The sequence below is a fragment of the Dasypus novemcinctus genome, chromosome 15 (genome assembly GCF_030445035.2).
Source record: "Dasypus novemcinctus isolate mDasNov1 chromosome 15, mDasNov1.1.hap2, whole genome shotgun sequence".
Taxonomy (NCBI): domain Eukaryota; kingdom Metazoa; phylum Chordata; class Mammalia; order Cingulata; family Dasypodidae; genus Dasypus; species Dasypus novemcinctus.
Window position 1 is genome coordinate 42,931,142 of NC_080687.1, and position 20,253 is coordinate 42,951,394.

Consider the following 20,253-nt stretch of genomic DNA (forward strand, 5'->3'; position numbering starts at 1 on the left):
TGAAACTGTGATTTTAAAACCATGACCAATGTTTGATTGAAATTTTGTCAATGTTAGGAGAAAGCTGGGGAATGTTAATTTTGTATAAATCATGCTAAGATGGATTGATTTTTTAAAAAAGGCATCAACGTAAATCAAAACAATCATAGCATTGTGTTTCAATTCATTTTTGACTCATCTCAAAACAGCTTAGTTTGTCAAGAGCAGTAGAATTTGAAAACTCATGAAGTGGAATAAGTAAATTTAAGGGGGAAAAAACAAACAAACCAGTAATATATCATGAAGTGATTTCAGAAGAAAGGAAAACAAAAGGATTAGTTTATATACAAGAATATTAGCACAAACACAAAATCAAATGACAGCACTGTACTCTTTTTTTCATAATACAGGGCAATTGAACTTCACTTTGTTTTCCAAACTCTATCACTAATTAGCAATTTCCTGCTCTTCCTGGCTCCTGGGATGGAAGCACAGACATATTGATCTAAATGATGGGGAAGCCTCACTTTGCAGTAAGTGTCTAAGTGGTGTTGCAACACCCAGCATTTTCTGATAGTCTGAAAGGAGGACATTACCAGATCTATTTTGTAATCAAGAAATAAGACAAATGTTGGTCCCTTGATAAATGAATCAGAACAAATGGTTGTCGTAAACCTCATATCTCACCATGGTACTGTTACATGTATAATCAATTTTCTCAATTTTTAAAAAGGTAAAATATTAAGTGTGTGTATATATATGTGTGTGTGTGCTATGCTGTAGATGAAGAGAAAAATCTGATAAACTAATTATGGCCCTAATATATAAAAATGAAGTGCATGTAATCCCTTAAAGATAAAGTTTGAATACATGACTAAAACTGGAGTAATAGAAAATGGGGGAAAGTTTGGGTTTGATTAGGATTTAGAACCTTATCTTAAAAACAATAGGAAATTGTGTAAGTATTTTCAGGAAATTTTTATTAAAACATTCATATTTAATCATCATTTGGCATAGAAACTAGTTAGGGAGTTCTTGCAATATCCCAGGAGAGAAATAGTGCTGTGATGGGGTGTTAGTGATCAAGATTAGAAAAATGAATGGATTCAAGGGATTTAAGATAGAGAATTGATAGGAAGTGATGATTGATTATATATGGATGGAAACACCTATTAAGGAGTACAGAATAGACATAGAAGAGTGGTGCTCAGAGCCATGGACATAATGTACCAAAGAAAACTGTTGAGGGAGAAGCTGCAAAGGGGAGAGGTTTTGGCCTGATTTTATAGTTAAGTAATTTAAGGTGATGAGATGTTCTAACAAGTGACATTGGGAGAATGTGGTTAAGGTAGAGTAAAGGAAAAGATAATTGGAGATAAGGTATCAGAATATTGTAAAGCCAAAGTATTAACCTAATCATGAAGGTTAAGACTGGAAATTTTAGGATGATAGCAGAAATTGGGGAGGTAGGAAGAGAAGGAACCAGATCCCAGTACTTTCAAAAAGGATGGAGCAGAGTTGCAGCCAACACCTGCTCTCTAGTTCATCAGATTCACTCAGGAAAACTAATAAAAGCATGGCGATGGACAGCACCCAACCCAAAAAGCAGAGTATCTTCAATTGCATGCAAGACCGTTCCATCCATCCACCCCATGGGATCTAATCCCTCTAAATTGGAAACAGAGTGGGCATCACCATACCCAAATCCTCAAGAGAGAGGTGTGAACAAGCTTAACAGGGGAATTCAAGTAAGGATTAAAGTAGACATTATTCTAATAGTGGAAAAACCTGTAATATTGTTATAAAGAACAGTGGTTACCAGAGGCTCTGAGGGAAGGGAGAGGAAACAATAGGTGTAACTAGGACATTTTTGAGACATTAGAATTGTTCCGCAAGATGTTACAATGATGGATACCAACCACTGTATATTTCGTCAAAACTTATAAAATTGAGTAGTGCAGGGTGTGAAATAGAATGTAAACTATAGACCATGCTTAGTGGCAATGCTTTAATATGTGCTCATTAATTGTAACAAATGTATCACACTAATAAAAGATGTTGGTAATAGGAGAAAGTGTGGGAGGGGGAGGCAGTGGGGTATATGGGAATCCCCTATATTTTCAACATAACATTTATGTAATCTAAAGCTCCTTTAAAAATAAAGAAAAAAATTTTCTACTTTGGACTAATCAGTGAAGGTTTTGAAAGTCTGTATTACTAACTTGTTGAATTCATGATATCCTCCTGCCATATGGTACAACTGTAAATCATTGTTTTTCTAAAATAAATTAATTGAAAATGTGTAAAAAATTAAAAAATAAAAAATAAAGAAAAAATTATTTAGTAAAAGGATGGAGCAAGAGTGAACCCTAATATAAACCATAGTTAATAGTATAATAATATTGTTTCCTCATTTGTAACAAAGGTACCACACTAATGCAAAATATTAATAATAGGGAAAACTGAGTGCACGTGAGGGGGTATATGGGAACTTTGCACTTTCTGCATGATTTTTCTAGAAATCTATAACTGCTCCCCTTTAACAAACTAAGGATAGGGCAATCCCCAGAAGACTGATGAAGATATGTCTATGAACCTAAATATTGGGAGAGGTAAAAGAACCAATATGTAAATCTTTAAAAATCCCCCAGCTAAAGTATAACTTATTTGTTTTTCCTTAAAGGTCATCTGATTATCAGGTTTGACTTAACACTGTATTTTAAATAAATATAGCATAAGATAATTTATAAGCATATGAAATGTGCTATATAAGAGAACTGTGATTTTTTTTATTAGAAACCATCTACCCCAGTATCTCTCCCCTTTCATAAATATCACAACTTTATTGTTCTTGCACTTCATAATTTTGTTGGTAAAGATTTCCTCCTCAAGGAACATCATCCACTAAGTTCACATGCCCTTATAGAGATTACAATGAAAAAAGTTTCCTTGGTATTTCAGTAACAATAAATAATTTTTACAATAAGAGGATTTACTTTGGCAAAAAATTACATATAATTTGTTATTTTTGAAATTTGATTATTTTACACAAACTTAATTTTACTAAATGAGCACCCAAACTCTTAATTAGGCAATTGAGGTATTTTTAAGGAAAATCTGCAAAAATAGTTTAGCTATAAAATGAGTTTTGAAACATTTATAGCATAACTTTTAAATTATCAGTACAAAGTTTCTTTTAATCTTGAAATTTAATCCACATCATATTTTCTTTTACAATCTTGATTATAAAAGAAAAATATTCATGTATTTCATATACCTCTTGTCACAATTTTTGAAGTTCTTACTTATCCTTACATGACTTTGTAATATTCCTGCAGAGATTTGGTCCAGTATAAATGCAACTGGAACCTAAATTTATTTCTTCAATAAATATTTTCTAAAATGGAGTTTATTGTGAAATATTGATGTAAAGTCCTTGGAAGTCTTTTATTTGGGGAAGGGGAGTTGTATCAGAACAAAATAATGATGCCTGTATGTTGGTATTTCTTAACTAATATTTCAACATATAATGTCTTTTCTGCTTGAGAATTAGCCATATATCTTTTAATCCAAATTTTCCTGAAACTAAAATAAAAGGGAATTAATATTTTTAATATTTTGCCAACAAGGACATCTTAAAATATGTCTTTGATCAAAATAACAAGACTTTGAAAAATGAGGGAATAAGGGAGCAAACATGTCTCAAGAGATTAAATGCCACCCTCCCACATTGGAAGCCCCGAGTTCAGTTCCTGGTTCTTCCTAAGGAAACAAGGAAGACAAAGAGACACAGCAAGTGCAAACAAGGAGTGGGTAGGGAGAAATAAATAAATAAAATAAATCTTAAAACAAAAAATTAAGAAATAGAGAAATTGAATGCTATTCTGTAAAGCCTATACTAAAGAGAATACTTTATTTGCTTCAGTCTTTTATGACATTATGACATTCATTAGATGATATTTATATATTTACAGCTCAGTGGCCCATCTGATGACACTAAATGCTGTGTAGTAGGAAATATAAAAAGGCAACATTATTTTCATTATTTTTGTACTCTAAAGTCAAATACAGTTTTTATACCCTTAGGACTATGAAGTCAAATATGGAGAATTTTTAAAAATTCACAGTAATGTTTATCTTTACAGTCATGTAACTACTTTTACATTTCATCTGTTAAGTTTTGAATTTAGATCTTTAAAAAAGTAAAGAAAGAACAATTAAAATGACATTGTATAAAGTATTAGAAAAATGTTTTAAACTGCAATGAATTCAAAAGTGCCAGGAAAGCTATTTTCATTTTATAACTATTTTCAAATATTATATAAAATTTAATTCTGTTAGAGTTTAGAAACTGGGGAAGGATATATTTTGTGTTTACTGGCTTAACATTTGATTTAAACTTGAATTATGATCAAAGTCATTAAATAAAATGCTCCTTTTCTTTCCCAAACCCCATATGTTCTCATCATCAAATAACATTACTTCTTTCTTGAAAGTAAATAACTTAATAGTTATGCATATTGCATAAAATTTTATTATAGAATTGTGTTATGTAAAAATATTTCCTGATAGTAACCTTAATTTATAAGGTTAAAATACCAAGGCAGTATTATTCTCTTTTTGTCATTTAATTTTTATCTTGAATCTATTTTTGGTAAAATATTTAAAGTTGAATATTATCTTGCTACAAAAAGAAACAGTTGGTTAATGCAATCATCCTGATAGGTATTTTTGTTCTTATAAACAAATTTTCTGCATACCTAATGAATGGCCTAATACAAAAGAAAAAAAATACATTTTTGAAGATTATCTATATATATGCATACACACATATATGCATTTAACATAATAAATGTTTTTAATTCATTGTAAAGACATATCTATGAAAATAATAATATAGCCAATATAATTATAAATTGTTGAATCACTTGAAAAAAATTACTGTGAATGTGCATTTTAATGCTTTCTGAAAATGCCTAATTTGCAGAAATAATTGCATGGCTTTATGAAAATCAATTTAAAAGTGTCACAAGATTGTGATAGATTTGATAATTCTCTGAAACATGCAATCCCAGATATTTATAGACTCCCCAACATTTTTACTTGTGAGAGATCAAAGATTTTTAACCCCACTTTCAAACATACATTGTAGTTAATAGGTTAGTTCTCAGACCATTCAGTCCATTCCTAAATGAAAAGTACTAGGAAACACAACAGAAATCTAGATAATGTTATAATGCATGATTCTATGAATATATCTCTTCATTTTGATTAAATAAAATGGACCCATACTACCCAAAATATTTAAAATATCCTTAAAATTTTCTAGGGTCGATATCACTGATTACTAGACATTCTTTTTTTTTTTTTTTTAAGATTTATTTATTTCTCTCCCCTTCTCCCCACCCCCCTCCACCAGTTGTCTGCTCTGTGTTCACTCGCTGCATGTTCTTCTGTGACCGCTTCTATCCTTATCAGCGGCACCAGGAATCTGTGTTTCTTTTTGTTGCATCATCTTGTTGTGTCAGCTCTCCGTGTGTGCGGTGCCATTCCTGGACAGGCTGCACTTTCTTTTGCGCTGGGCGGCTCTCCTTACGGGGTGCACTCCTTGCGTGTGGGGTCCCCTACGCGGGGGACACCCCTGCGTGGCACGGCACTCCTTGTGCACATCAGCACTGTGCATGGGCCAGCTCCCCACGGGTCAAGGAGGCCCGGGGTTTGAACTGCAGACCTCCCATGTGGTAGGTATAATCTTCAGCAATGTTAACACTTTCTAGGCATAAGAAAACAGTCTGCCCTGAAGGCCAGCTTTAGTACTAACAAACCAACAACCTGAAAAAACATTGGAAACAGAATAGCACACTATAGACAAATAACCTCTCTCTCTCTTTATGTAAATATATTCATATGTGTATGTATATACACAAACATGCATTTAAATTTAGATTCATATCTCGCATCTGTTCTTTGAATAGAAATCGTATTTCGAGATGATCTAACATGTCAAACAAGCACTTTTTGCTTCATGAATGTTCTAGAAAAAGAAAATATGCCCATCCTTGTTCTCTTCTTTTCATTAAAAAGGAATAACTTATAAGGTGATTATGAATTGCTATTTCCTTGGACAATTGCATTTTCTCTATTCCTTAAAATAAATTTTTTAGTTACTTAAAAATAAAGTTGGAAAATTTGTTAATAGTTGAAAACCATAGTTGACCAATTATTTCTATCTGAATAAATAATAACAATAATTATTAAGATATGTTGATTGCTTATTTTCCGTTACTTCTCACAACATTCCTATGAAGTACTTTATCCTATAGCTCTCATTTTATAATTGAGAAAACTGAGAATACTAGCAGTTAAATAAGTGAATGGTTCCTGGTCTTATCAGTATTCAGTGGTAAAACTGGGATGGGGTCTACATCTCCATATTTAGAGTTCATGTTTTCACTACTCCATTTACTTTGCGTTAATCACTGTCACACTGCTAAAAGTCACTTACAGGTAAAAAATGAAGAACAGAAAAACAATGCAGAAAGTATCAAATCGGTATCCTCATTTTGTTTAATAGTTTAAACAGCAGTGAGATGCATCCTATATTCCCTAAAAATATATAGTTTGGTATATTATACTCAGTCAAAACTTCTGAAAATGTATTGATAAAATTGCAAAAGGACTTCAAAGTCATTAAAACAAAACAAAAAGAACGTTGGAAGGGATGGAAAGGGGATTGGTAGTGTTAGCAATGAACATTTCAGGAAATTAAAGTATTTTAGTTCTGTAAAAATGTGAATTAACACATATAGTCCTAATTACAGTTTGTATATCCATTTGATTTGACATTACTGAAACTGTAATTATTTCTTTAATTTGCTTAGTAATCAAAATGTTAAGCAATATTCCTTTTTCTTATTTTTCCTATTGAACTGGAATTATAACAAACACTAAAGAACCCCTACTGGGTGCATCTTAGTAATTACATAAAATACACATCTCTAATAAAAATTATAATAGACTGGCAAACATATGAATCCAGTAATTTAAATAAGAACACTTTCTTGGTGAGCAAAGGTTTGCTTGTGCTAATACACAGTATAAAAAGAAATAAAATGCATATTACTGTTCGGGACTTAGGTCAAACACCTAACATATTTTATTGATGTTTTATGAATTAATTTACCTCAAGCTGTATAAATATTTACACCTGGAAAATGGAGGGTAAGTACAAGAGAAGCAATTTGAAATCCTACCAGTTGTCAATGTAGCCAATGTGTTTAATGAGCTTATATTTCAACTAAGTATCTCAGTCACTGATACTTTGTTTTACAATTAAAGTTATTGTGAATACAAAAATGAGAAAACCATTTACTTTTCAATTTAGTCTTTTCTTTAGTAAAACTTCAAATTTCACCATTCATCAACTTCTCATTATGTGATGAAGGATCCAGAGACAAAGAGAAGTGGATGAGTGGAAATAGCTTAAATTTGCAGACGTTATTCATTTTGAAAAGACATCAACTGGAGGCATTCTGTAATAATTATGCTTTAAAATGCATTTCTACTTTGTTTTCTTGCTTCACTGAACTTAAAGTTTACTCATGTGCTTTAAAAGATTGGGGAAGGAAGAAAAGAGTGGATCACTGAAAAACTTATTCACTCGGACTTCAATGAAGAATGAGTGGGATAATAAATCAGTAATTAAAGATTCAGCATGTGGCATATCCCTATTGCAATGTTTAAAAATAATCTATTTTGCTTTTTGTTGTTGTTAAATTGCCTAAGATGAATTTTAAATGATGGGGCCAGTGAAAATTAATCATAATTTAAGTGGCCCTAAGCTATAAAAAATGGAAAGAACTGTCTGTTTTTGTTTAGAGGCAATCAAGTTGGAAAAAATGAAAGATCACTGTGGAAGAAGAACATGAAGAAAGAGCAACTCATTCTGGGAATCCTTGGAGTTCACAGGTGGGGTCAGCATTGGCTGCAGAGTTTCACAGCAGGATATACCCCACTAAGGTTCAGGCTTCATATCTGAGTTAGGCTCATTTGTTCAGATTACCCTGTTCCAAGAAGGCCTGGGTTACTCTCTAGCTCCAGCTTTCTCCCTGGGAAAAGAGGGGAGACCATTAAGAAATATAACTAATTACTTTTTAAATAAAAATATACATATTTTTTTTCTAAAATAAATCAGGAATTGTAGGAACATGGCATCTGTTAGCAAATAATGCTCAGCACCCTCACAAAAGCAACAGAGAAAAAGTCTAGATCTGACAGAGGGACCTGCTTTAGGGATCAGCAGACCAGGACGGTGCTTCACAATCACAGGAGGTTAAGGGACAGAGAGACAAAAAAGCCAAAAATGCAAACCAAACTGTGAGTTACTAACCTCCCAACTACTGGGAACGTTTTCTCTCTCCCACCCTGAGATATTCAGCGGAGGTAAATCCGTGGCTCATTTAACTGACTGAGAGGAGACCAGACATCTTCCTCCCTGCCAACTGTTAGAAGGGAAAAGGGAGAGTCAGGGGGCTTTTCTTCAGTGAATTTGGTCAGTAGAGACCTCTTTGAATCTTGGCTCTGGACAAACAAAAACAAAGGAATATGGACAGAGATGCACATGTGGAAAAGTGTGTCAGTAGGCAACATCTGCTGGCCACCCTGGAATTTACATGGACTGAAAATGCTTTTAGTGTTTTTTTCTACCCAACCCCTGGTTGAATGTATGAACTCCATTAGCGAGTCCCAGGCAGTTTTCGGTAACTTAAGCTGGGCAATTTTGAACACTTAAGATAAGTTGAACCAAATATCGAAGAGCTGTGAAAAAATAATAACAATAGGCAAGAGAAAGAAATTGCCCATCAGAGTAAATTCAACATATCAGATGCCTAGACATCAGCAAAAAATAATGAGCCATAGTAGAAGACCAGAAGAGTTGGCCCTGCCAAAGGAACAAACCAAATATCTTGAAGAGATTAAGATTTGAGACAATTAATAAGGAAAATAACATGTCTCATAAATCATTTTAAAGAATTAAAAGAAAATATGACCAAAGAGATAAAGGATATTAAGAAGACACTGAGTGGGAAGTGGACTTGGCCCAGCGGTTAGGGCATCCGTCTACCACATGGGAGGTCTGTGGTTCAAACCCTGGGCCTCCTTGACCCATGTGGAGCTGGCCCATGTGCAGTGCTGATGCGCTTAAGGAGTGCCATATGCCATGCAGGGGTGTTCCCACATAGGGGAGCCCCACGTGCAAGGAGTGCGTTCCATAAGGAGAGCCACCCAGTGCTAAAGAAAGTGCAACCTGCCTCAGAATAGCACTGCCCACACGGAGAAATAACACAACAAGATGACACAGCAGAAAAGAAACGCAGATTCCCATGCCGCTGACAACAGAAGTGGACAAAGAAGACGCTGCAAATAGACACAGAAAACTGACAACTGGGGTGTGGGGGAAGGGGAGAGAAATAAATAAATAAGTAAATAAATAAATCTTAAAAAAAAAAGAAGACACTGGATGAGCATAAAGATCAATTTGAAAGTCTGTAAAGAAAACTGACCTTATGGGAATGAAAGACATGATGAATGAGATTAAAAATACATTAGTCACATAAGAGTAGATCTGAAATGCTTAAAGACAGATTTAGTGAATTTGAAGATAGAATATCTGCACTGGAAAAGACAGGAGAATAGAAAGAGAAGAGAATGGAAAAAACAGAACAGGGTTTCAGGGAATTGAATGACATCGTGAAATACAAACAAAATACAAAATACACATTATCAGCATCCCAGAAAGAGAAGAGAATGGAAAAGGGATAGAAAGAATATTTGAAGAAATAATGACTGAAAACTTCCCTACCACTATGAAAGACATAAATATCAATGTCCAACAAGGGCAACACACCCCAAATAGAATAAACACAAATAGACCTACCCCAAGATACCTACTATTCAGAATGACAGATATCAGAGATAAAAAAAATATTTTGAAAGCAGCAAGAGAAAAGCAAAGCATCACATACAAGGGAAACTTGATAAGATTAAGTACTGACCACTCACCAGAAACCATGGAGAAGAGAAGAAAGTGGTATGATGTAATTAAGATATTGAAAGAGAAAAACTGGCAGCTAAGAATTCTTTATCTGACAAAGCTGTTCTTCAGATATGAGGGTGAGTTCAAAGTCTTCACAAAGAAAAACTGATAAATATGTTACCAAAAGACCAGAATTACAAGAGATACTAAAGGGAGTGCTGCAGCCTGAAAGGAAAAAACAAGGGTAAGAAACTTGCAGAAGAGTGTAGAAATGAGGAATATTAGAAAGGGTAAAAACTATAGTATGATACAAAAACTGAAAGCCAAAGGTCAAAATGGATGAAGTAAGCAATGCTTTACAGTTATTTGAATATTATTGGCTTGAACTCCCCAATCAAAAGACACAGACTGATAGAATGGATTAAAAATAGATTGAAATAGATTAAAATATTAATATAATAATATATTATATTAATATAATATTAATATTATAGATTAAAATCTCTATGGTGTCTACAAGAGACCTTACTCAGACATAAAGACAAAACCAGGCTAAAAGTGAAAGGTTGGAAAAAGATATTCCATGCAAATTGTAACTAAAAAAGAGCTGGAGAAGCAATACTAATATTGGACAAAGTCGATTTAAAATGCAAAACTGTTATAAGGGTTAAGGAGGTCATTCTATATTAATAAAAGGGGCAATTAAACAAGAAGAAATAAATATTTATGCACCTACCCCCTGCGCCCCAAGATACATGAGGCACACACTAGAAAAGCTGAAGGGAGAAATAGATGTCTCTACAGTAATAGTGGAGACTTCAACACACCATTCTCAGTATTGATAAAACATCTGGACATAGGATAAATAAAGAAACAGAGAACTTGAATAATATGATAAATGAATTAGATCTAACAGACATCTATGAAACATTACACCCCCAAACAGTAGGAAATACAGTCTTTTCAAGTACTCATGGATCCATCTCCAAGATAGATCTTATGTTGGGTCACAGGATAAGTCTCAATAAATTTTAAAAGATTGAAATTATACAAAACACTTTCAATGATCATAATGGAATGATGCTGGAAATCAGTAATGGACAGGAAAAGAGAAAAATCATAAATGTATGGAGATTAAACAACACACTCTTAAACAACCAGTGGGTCCAGGAAGAAGTTGCAAGAGAATTCAGTAAATATCTCAAGACGAATGAAAATGAGAACACAACCCATCAAAAACTGTGGGATACTGCAAAGGCACAGCTGAGAGGGAAATTTATAGTCCTCAATGCTTCATTAAAAAAGAAGAAAGAGCTAAAATTGAAGATCTAACTGCACCTTTGGGAGAACTAGAAGAATAGCAAACTAATTCCAAACCAAACCAAAGGAAAGATATGGTAAAGAACAGGGCAGAAATCACTGAAATCGAGAATGAAAAAACAATGGAGATAATCAATGAAACCAAAAATTGGTTCTTTGAGCAGATCAACAAAATCAACAAACCCTAAGCTAGACAGACAAAGAAAAAAAGAGAGGAGACACAAAGAAATAAAATCAGAAATGAGATAGGGACATTACCACTGACCCATAGAAATAAAAGAGATCATAAGAGGATACTATGAACAATTGTATTTTAAAAAACTAGAAAATGTAGATGAGATGGGCAAATTCCTGGAAACACATGAACCACCTACTCTGACTTTAGAAGAAGTAGAAGACCTCAACAAACCAATCACAAGTGAAGAAATTGAAATAGTCATCCAAAACCTCCCCAAATTGAAAAGCCTGGGACCAGATGTCTTCATAGGTGAGTACCACCCATAATTCAAAGATGAACTAATACTGATCTTGCTTAAGCTCTTCCAAAAAATTGAACTGGAAAGAATGCTACCTAACTCATTCTATGAAGCCTACATCAACTTAGTACCAAATCAGATAACTATACTACAAAAGAAGAAAACTACAGACCAATATCTCTAATGAACATAGATGCAAAAATCCTCAATAAAATACTTGCAAACAGAATCCAAAAGCACATTAAAAGAATTATACATCATGATCAAGTAGGTTTTATCCCAGGGATGCAAGGGTGGATCAATGCAAGAAAATTCATTAGCTTAATAAACCACATTGATAAATTGAAGAAAAAAATCACATGATTCTGTAGGCTGATGCAGAAAAGGCATTTGACAAAACACAGCATCCTTTCTTGAGAAAAACACTGCAAAAGATAGGACTAGGAAGCTTTCTTAATATGGTATTTGCACATACAAAAAATCTACAGCTCAATACTCAATGCTGAAATACTGAAAGCTTTCCTGGTGAGATCAGGAACAAGACAGGATGCCCACTGTCACCATTATTATTCAATATTGTCCTAGAAGTTCTAGCTAGGGCCATTAGATGAGACAAAGAAATAAAAGGCACCCAAATAGGAAAGGAAGCAGTAAAACTTTCACTATTTGCTAATAGGTTTGCTGATATAAGACATGCTCTTATATCTAGAAAATCCTGAAAAACCATAACAAAGCTACTAGAATTAATAAAAGAGTTCAGCAAAGTGGTGGGATACGAGGTTAATATACAAAAGCCAATAGTGTTTCTATACACTACTGATGTGCAATCTGAGGAGGCAATCAGAAAAAAATTCCATTTATAATAGCAACAAAAACAATGAAATATTTAGGAATAAACTTGACCAAGGACATAAAGGATTTGTATTCAGGAAACTACAAAACATTCCTTAAAGAAATTAAAGAAGACAAATAAATGGAAGGACATTCCATATTCATGGATTTTAAGGCTAAATATCATTAAGATGTCAATTCTATCCAAACTGATTTACAGATTCACACAATCCCAATAAAATTTCCAACAGCCTTTTTTGCAGAAATCAAGAAGCCAATAATCAAATTTATTTGGGAGGGTAAGGGATCTTGAATAGCAAAAAGTATGGTAAAAAAGAAGAACAAAGTTGGAGGACTCTCACTTTCTGACTTTGAAGCGTATTACCTAGCTTCAGTGGTAAAAATAGCATAGTACTGGCATAAGGACAGACAGATTGATCAATGGAACTGAAGTGAGAACTCAGAAATTGACCCTCACATCTACAGTCAAGCAATTTTTGACAAGGCTGTTAAGTTCACCCAGCTGGGCCAGAATAGCCTATTCAACAAATGGTGCTGGGAGAACTTGATAGCCATATCCAAAAGAAACAAGATACTTATCTCAAACCTTATTCAAAAATTAACTCAAAATGGATCACGGACTTAAATATAAGAGCTCACAACCATAAAACTCCTAAAAGAAAACGTAGGAAAACATCTTCAAGATACATTGTGGTAGCAGTAGTTTCTTAAACCTTATGCCAAAAGCACAAGCAACAAAAGAAAAAATAGATAAATGGGACCTCATCAAAATTAAGTACTTTTGCAACTCAAAGAACTTTGCCAAAAGGTAGCTGATTCAATGGGAGAAAATATTTGGTAATCACATATCTGATAAGGGTTTAATATCCATAATCTATAAGGAGATCATACAACTTAACAATAAAAAGACAAAGTATCAGATTAAAAAATAGATGAAAGGCTTGAAAAGATGACTATCCAAAAAAGAAATATAAATGGTGATGAAACACATGAAAAAATATTCAACATCACTAGTGATTAGGAAAATGCAAATCAAAACTACAATGAGGTATCATTTCACATCTATTAGACTGGCTGCTATTAAAAAGTCAGAAAACTGTAATTGTTGGAATGAATGTGGAGAGATATGAATGCTTATTCACTGTTGATGGAAATGTAGAATGGTACAGTCACTGTGCAGGACTGTTTGGCATTTCCTAATGAAGTTGAATAAAGACTTGCTGTGGTACCCTGCAATACCATTGCTACGTATATACCCAAAAGAACTGAGACTACTGACATGAATAGATATCTGCACTCCGATGTTCATAGAAGCATTATTCATGATAGCCAAAAGCTGGAAACTACCCAGGTGCTCATCAAGTGATGAATGAATAAATAAATTGTGGAGTATACACATGATGGAATATTATGCAGTGGTAAGAAGAATGAAGTTGTAAAACATATGACAATATGGATGAACCTGGACAACATGATGTTGAGTGAAGCAAGCCAGATACAAAAGGAAAAATACTGTATGATTGCCCTATTATGAACAAAATATATTATGTGAAATATGAATATGGGTAGAATTGTATAAGACCATTTTTCCTTGAAGATGAACAAATGTAAATTAATATTACACAACGGTAATATGAGACCAAAAAAAAAAAAAAAACCTTTATACTAAGTGAAGGAGACCAGACACAGAGTATTACATATTGTATGATTCCATATATATAAAATGTAAATATAAATCAATGCATAATGATGAAGGATTATATGTAGGTCTGAGGAATGAATGCTAAGGGGTTTGGTGTCCTTTCTTTTTGGAGAAATGAAATTGTTCTAGAGTAATGAAATTGTTCTAGAATTTTTAAGATGATGAATGTATAGCATTGTGATTATATTAAAAGCCATTGGTTATATACTTTGGATAGAATAGCCAGAAACAGCAGCTACATACAGTGGGGGAAGCATAGAGAAATTGAGAGGTGAGGGATTTTCTCATTTGTTTCTTTGCTTTTTTGTTTATTATTAATATTGAAATAATGAAAATGCTCTAATAATGATTGAAGTGATGAATGCATAACTATGTGATCATAGCAAATTCCACTGATTGTACACCTTGGAGGAATTGTATGCTTTTTAATATGTATCAATAAAATTGATTTTAAAACTAAATAAATCAAACCTTTTATAGGGGGAAAAAAAATGAAAAGATCTCCTAACAGTCCTCTCACTTCTGATTCTACTCTCCAGGCCAGGGAAACACTGCTAAGAATGTATTTTGTTTATTTCTTGGACTTTCACATAATAAAAACATAATAACATTATCTTTTTTATTTATATACATTAGATTGCACTACACATGGAAACTGCTTGTAGAACAGATGAATGAATTAAAGAGTGACTGAAGGCCCAGTTCTTGTGAAGGAAATTGTTCTACCTCTAAGATATGCCCAGAGATGGTATTAATATCATTATAGTATAACCTGAGACCAAGGAACTTTGGAGTGTTGATACATAGACGTGATTACCATACTCTGCCAATGACATATGAGGAGAGGTAATTTGGGGGTAGATTCTCTGCAACTAGCCTCCTGGTCAGAACCTGAACCATCTCAGTATTCCCTCCTCTCCAAATGGTGATTGATGTTATTCCTGGGTGGCTAAGTATTTATTTAATCAGTCTTCCTACAACTCTATTAGTCTTCTCTCTGACTAATTAGGAAAAGTCGGTTTGGGGTATGGATGTGGGAGAAGGAGGAAAAACTTTCTTTCCACAACTTAATTTCTCATAACTTCCTTAGAAGGGAAAGTGGAAGCAACAAGCCTCTCCCAACTCAAGAACAATTATGTGGGAAGGCAATTTTTGCAGTTAAAGCAGAACACTCTCACTGGGAGATCTCCACTCTCTACCCTCATTTGATTACTGCTTACCAAGCCAGAAGAATATGGCTGTCTTATGTTGTCTTATTAGCTATGGTCTTCTGGCCTATTTTAAGCGAACACCTTTATTTAAATGGACTTCTCAAATTAAAATGAATAAGCAAACATAGTTGGAAGAATAACAATTTCTATTACCCCACTTACTATTTGAATTTTGCTGCCATCATCCTTTCAGAAATATAGAGGTGCAAGCATTGACAAGGGCTTAAGTACAAAACCCTAAGAGGGTCAACCTGGCAAGGGGTAGGTTGAGGGTTGCCTAGTACTTGCAATACATAAATCCAAAGTAGGGAACCTGAAAGGTAGCATCCAGGAAGAAAATACCAGCTCATCAATGCAGAGCTCCTGAGTAGATAATCCAGTATGGAATAAAATCAGTAATAATAACAACCACCACAACAAAGTGATGAATATACAAGAAACTTGTATAGGACAGGACTAGAGAGTTTGAAATAGGTAGGGAGGCAGAACCTAGAGAAACTCCCTGGACTACAGACATAAAATGTCAAGTCTTTTTCATTAAGTCATTTCTTGCCATGGTCATGGAAAGATATGTATGAATTTGACCACATGGACAGCCTGGAGTAAGTCTACTCCTGGGCATGGTTAATTTAAGGAGAAAATAGCACTGGTACCTGTTACTTGTTTCACTTGGGTCATGTAGTCTGGTGTTTTTGAATAAATAACTTCTTACCTTGCAACTTAGTTCCTGTAATGTGTTTGCTCTCATTCCTCTGTGTACAACTCTTGATTTAATGGTTTTCCTAATAGTCACACTTATAGGGGACTAAAATTGTGATTTATTTCATTGTTCTCTTAGGTATAGACAGACTATCTCATAACCGCAGATCATACAGCTTGATCGCTTGACTTGTTATCTGTTATCTCCATTATAGGAACTCCCGACTGGTTTGAAAATCTGCATTTTGCTGTCCTTCAAGAATTTCTCTTACCATGCTCCATTTGCCTACTCAGAAACATCACTGCACTTCATTGTCAGACTGTCAATTATTCTTTCACAAATATAAACTGAAGGCCTACTTTGGGTCAGGCATGCACAGACTCCTAGAAATACAAAAGAGAAAATCAAGCTTCTCCAATGGTGTAGCAGCAAATTTTGAATGTAAGCAAAAACAAGGCAAATTAAACTTGGTATTTTGGTTCTGGGCCATCAACTAGAAACAAAAGCTGATTATTTGAAGAGGGCAAAGGCAAAAACCACAGTGAAACAACTCTAAGATCCAAAATATTAACAGTGCTCTGTACAAGGTTATTTCATCCTGCTGGAAATCACCAAAACAGACTAGAATTAAATTGTCAGAATGTAGCAAACAAGAGTACACTGAAAGAGAAGAGCCAAAGCAAAAAGGGGAGATGAGATGAAAAGGGTGAAAGGAGTGGTAAAATTGGGGTCACACTAGTCAGTGCAGCTACCCCTGTTAGGCAAGAGAGAAATGTTTGTGACTAGTGAAGGGCATTCTTCCATGGCCATATAACCATGAATGCAGGCAGCTCTATGACCTGGTGTCTGATACCTTAGTAAAGTAGATAGAAAAAATCACAGAACAGACTTAAAGATTAGTTAAGGTAGAATTGTATGTCAGTGTGACAGTTTGAAGTTCTTTCATGAATCCATAAAGGAGAAAGATTATGTTTTTGATCTAATCTATTCCTGTGGGTATAAGACCCTTCGATTAGCCTACACAAGTGAGGTGTGACTCAGGTCGATTCTCCACCCTATTGCTGGGTCTGATATAAAGAGAGATACAAAGAGAGAGAGACAGATACACACAGAAAAAGGGAGCTCTGCCATGTTTGATCCTGCCATGTGAGAGAAAGGACTCCAGGTTTGCCCACAGCTGCAGCAAGGCAGAGAAACACCAAGAGACTGAGAGAGGAGTCCTGCAAAGACACAAGCCCATGCCTGGTTGTTCACAGCTGAGCTCTGAGAGATGGTAGATGCTGGAGGGGATAAAAAGGACCCCAGCGGAGATCTGTAGCCATCTCTCCATATGGTCAGACACCAGAATTACCAGTAGCTGACTTTGGTAAGAAAGCATCACTGATGGTGTCTTGATTTGGACATTTCACAGCCTTGGAACTGTAAGCTTTAACTCGAAATAAAATTCCCATTATAAAAGCCAACCCGTTTCTGATACTTTGCATTGGCAGTTTTTGGCAAACTAAAATGGTCAGGAAAACTGATTCATGATAAATTAATGGCATTTGCAGAAATAGTTAATATACTAATAGAAGGATGAGAACTTAGTTATAAAGAATTAGGATCAAATCCTGGCTCCTCCACTTACTAAAGGTCTGGTAATAGGGAAATCACCACCTCTATCTTGGCTGTCATTTTTATCACCTGAAAAAAGGAAATCATGATTTATTAAATGATCATGATCCTGATTATTAAGTTGCTATATACAATAAATAGATAACATGGAATTATATTGAGAAAGCACTTAATTTGGCATGTAGTAAATAGCCAATAAATGCTAAGAGAAAAAGATGCATGTTTTCCCACCAGACCAAAGGAAGTCTCTGGCTCTCATTAATATAATGCAATTGATGAATGAGGACATGTAGGAAGAAAAGAGTAAAATCCAACGACAAATAAATCTCAATGGCAGCAGCAGTTGAAGACAGAAAACTTGCCCATTAGAAGTGGTTTCAGCCAATACTGAAAATAGAGAAAGCAGAAGATCAGACTTGTGGGGACAAATGTGGAATTCAAGGTTGGAAACCATGAAAAGGGACTGAGGCTGTGCTTTTATCCAACAGCATGAAAAATTATCCCAAATTAGGAAATAGGCAAAAAGGATACCTCAAATTTGTCTTTCCAGGGTAGGACTGGGCATTTTAGTAGCTCCCTAGACAAAATCAGAATTATCTGCTTTTTAAAGTATGTGTACCTTTGTCTGTCCGTTTACTATCAACTAGCATAACTTAAAACTCCATAAAAGTTGAGGTTAGCATGTAGAAAACCAAGAGCAATGCAAAGGATTCTTGTCTGAGAGGAATGTGGGTATTTTTATTCAATAAATAGTTCTGTTCAGGATAAAAGGTAGCACTGGATGTTACTGCTTATGGTCCTTCCAGACATTAACCAGTTTTGTGTGTCTTATTAGCACATTCATTTTCCCATTCCTTTGACTGACTCCATCTATAAATATCTCTTCCTTGATTCTTTTTTGAACTAGTCTTAACATCTTCCTGGTCCTTTCATTAATTAATGTGTCCAATAAAATCTTTGGCATTTGTTCCAATTTTATAATCGTATGGGAGGCACATTTTTAACTTATTGAAAGTTATACTTTAGCACAAACTTCATTAAATGATGTTACAAAACCCTTAGAAAGAAATATTGGTTACCACATGGATTTGTCAGTATTCCATTTCATTATAAATTTGTTGTAATTAAATATATGTTTGTAACTCACTCCAGATGTTATTTTGATTCTCTGTAATTAATTTTTCCATTTTCAAAATCCTAAATATTCCTATGAAGGTGTTGCTAAAAGAGAAGGTTTGAATCCAAGGGAATAAGATCGTAAACCTGATGGACCATGGACCTTACCTTATTGAGTCTGCCAAGGTCACCAGCCATTTACACTAACTTTGCTTACACAGCTGGAAACCAGATAGGGTTGGAACCTGGTTTAGATGATGGTATATCTTTCAAAAAAGCACTTAAAATAAAACACTTGACAACATTACCACTCTGTGTTTCAATACAAAGTCCTATCCATCACTTCAGGATTATGCCAGGACAGCAGGCTCAGTGATCCTCTTCCTACTCTTTTTTCCATACAAACACCCTCACATCATATGCTCAACCTACAAATAATGGAGACAGTACAAAAGACAGCATAAGGAGTTATCTGATAGGCAGACACATTTTTTTCTGATCAATTAATATAATATTCTTTTATGTTCCTTGTGTGTATGCTCTCATATTAATAAGTATTTAATAAATCCTTACTAGGTGCAAAGCAGTGTATAGATTGTGTCCATGTATGCAAGTTAAAAAGAAGAAATGTAAGGCATAGCCCCTTTAAAGTTTTAATATTTATAAAAACATTCATATTAAGCATGTGGCCCTGAAAATGTTTTATGAATTTCCAAATGTTCAATTTGTAACAGGGAGTTACTTAAATTACTTTATGATGCTTCCTTTACTTGTTTAAACCAATTATTAAATTGGAATCTCACATGATGGTCACTGAAACAATCATTTGAACAAACAGATCAGCCAGGATACCAGAGATGAGTGAGAAAAGAAGAATACTTTATCTTGTTTAAGTGCCTGCATTTCACTAGTTGGGAGCTAATACTATTTTTTTTCTCAGACTATTGTGGTTACATTAATTTTTTTTCATATTCAATTAGATGTTCTGTTATTACTACTTATGTAATACAAAGTCTAATAGATTTATAAAAGGCTTAAAAAAGAGGGAAAATAAATTAACAACCAAAACTAAAGACGTGTACATATAAGTGAATAAATACACATATGTACACATACAGTCTGAAGTTTCTAGGAAAAAAATGAGACATTTGAATCAATTGTTTTATATTTATATAATATATAGAAATATATTTATATATATTATATATATATATTTTCATATTTTCTCAAAAGTTTTATGGGAGAAA

General features: G+C 34.1%; 1 protein-coding gene across 3 annotated transcripts in view; it reads right to left on the bottom strand.

Moving 5' to 3' along the window:
- GPC5 (glypican 5) overlaps window positions 1–20,253 on the bottom strand; it is a 1,751,919-nt gene that overhangs the window by 509,240 nt on the left and 1,222,426 nt on the right. The window contains exon 9 of one of the 3 annotated variants that reach the window (XR_009180619.2): window positions 6,529–8,087. The exons of the other annotated variants lie outside the window; for them this stretch is intronic. The gene's annotated coding sequence lies outside the window, so the exon portion shown is untranslated. Of the gene's footprint in view, window positions 1–6,528; window positions 8,088–20,253 lie in introns of those variants that run through there. 3 annotated transcript variants of the gene reach the window in all.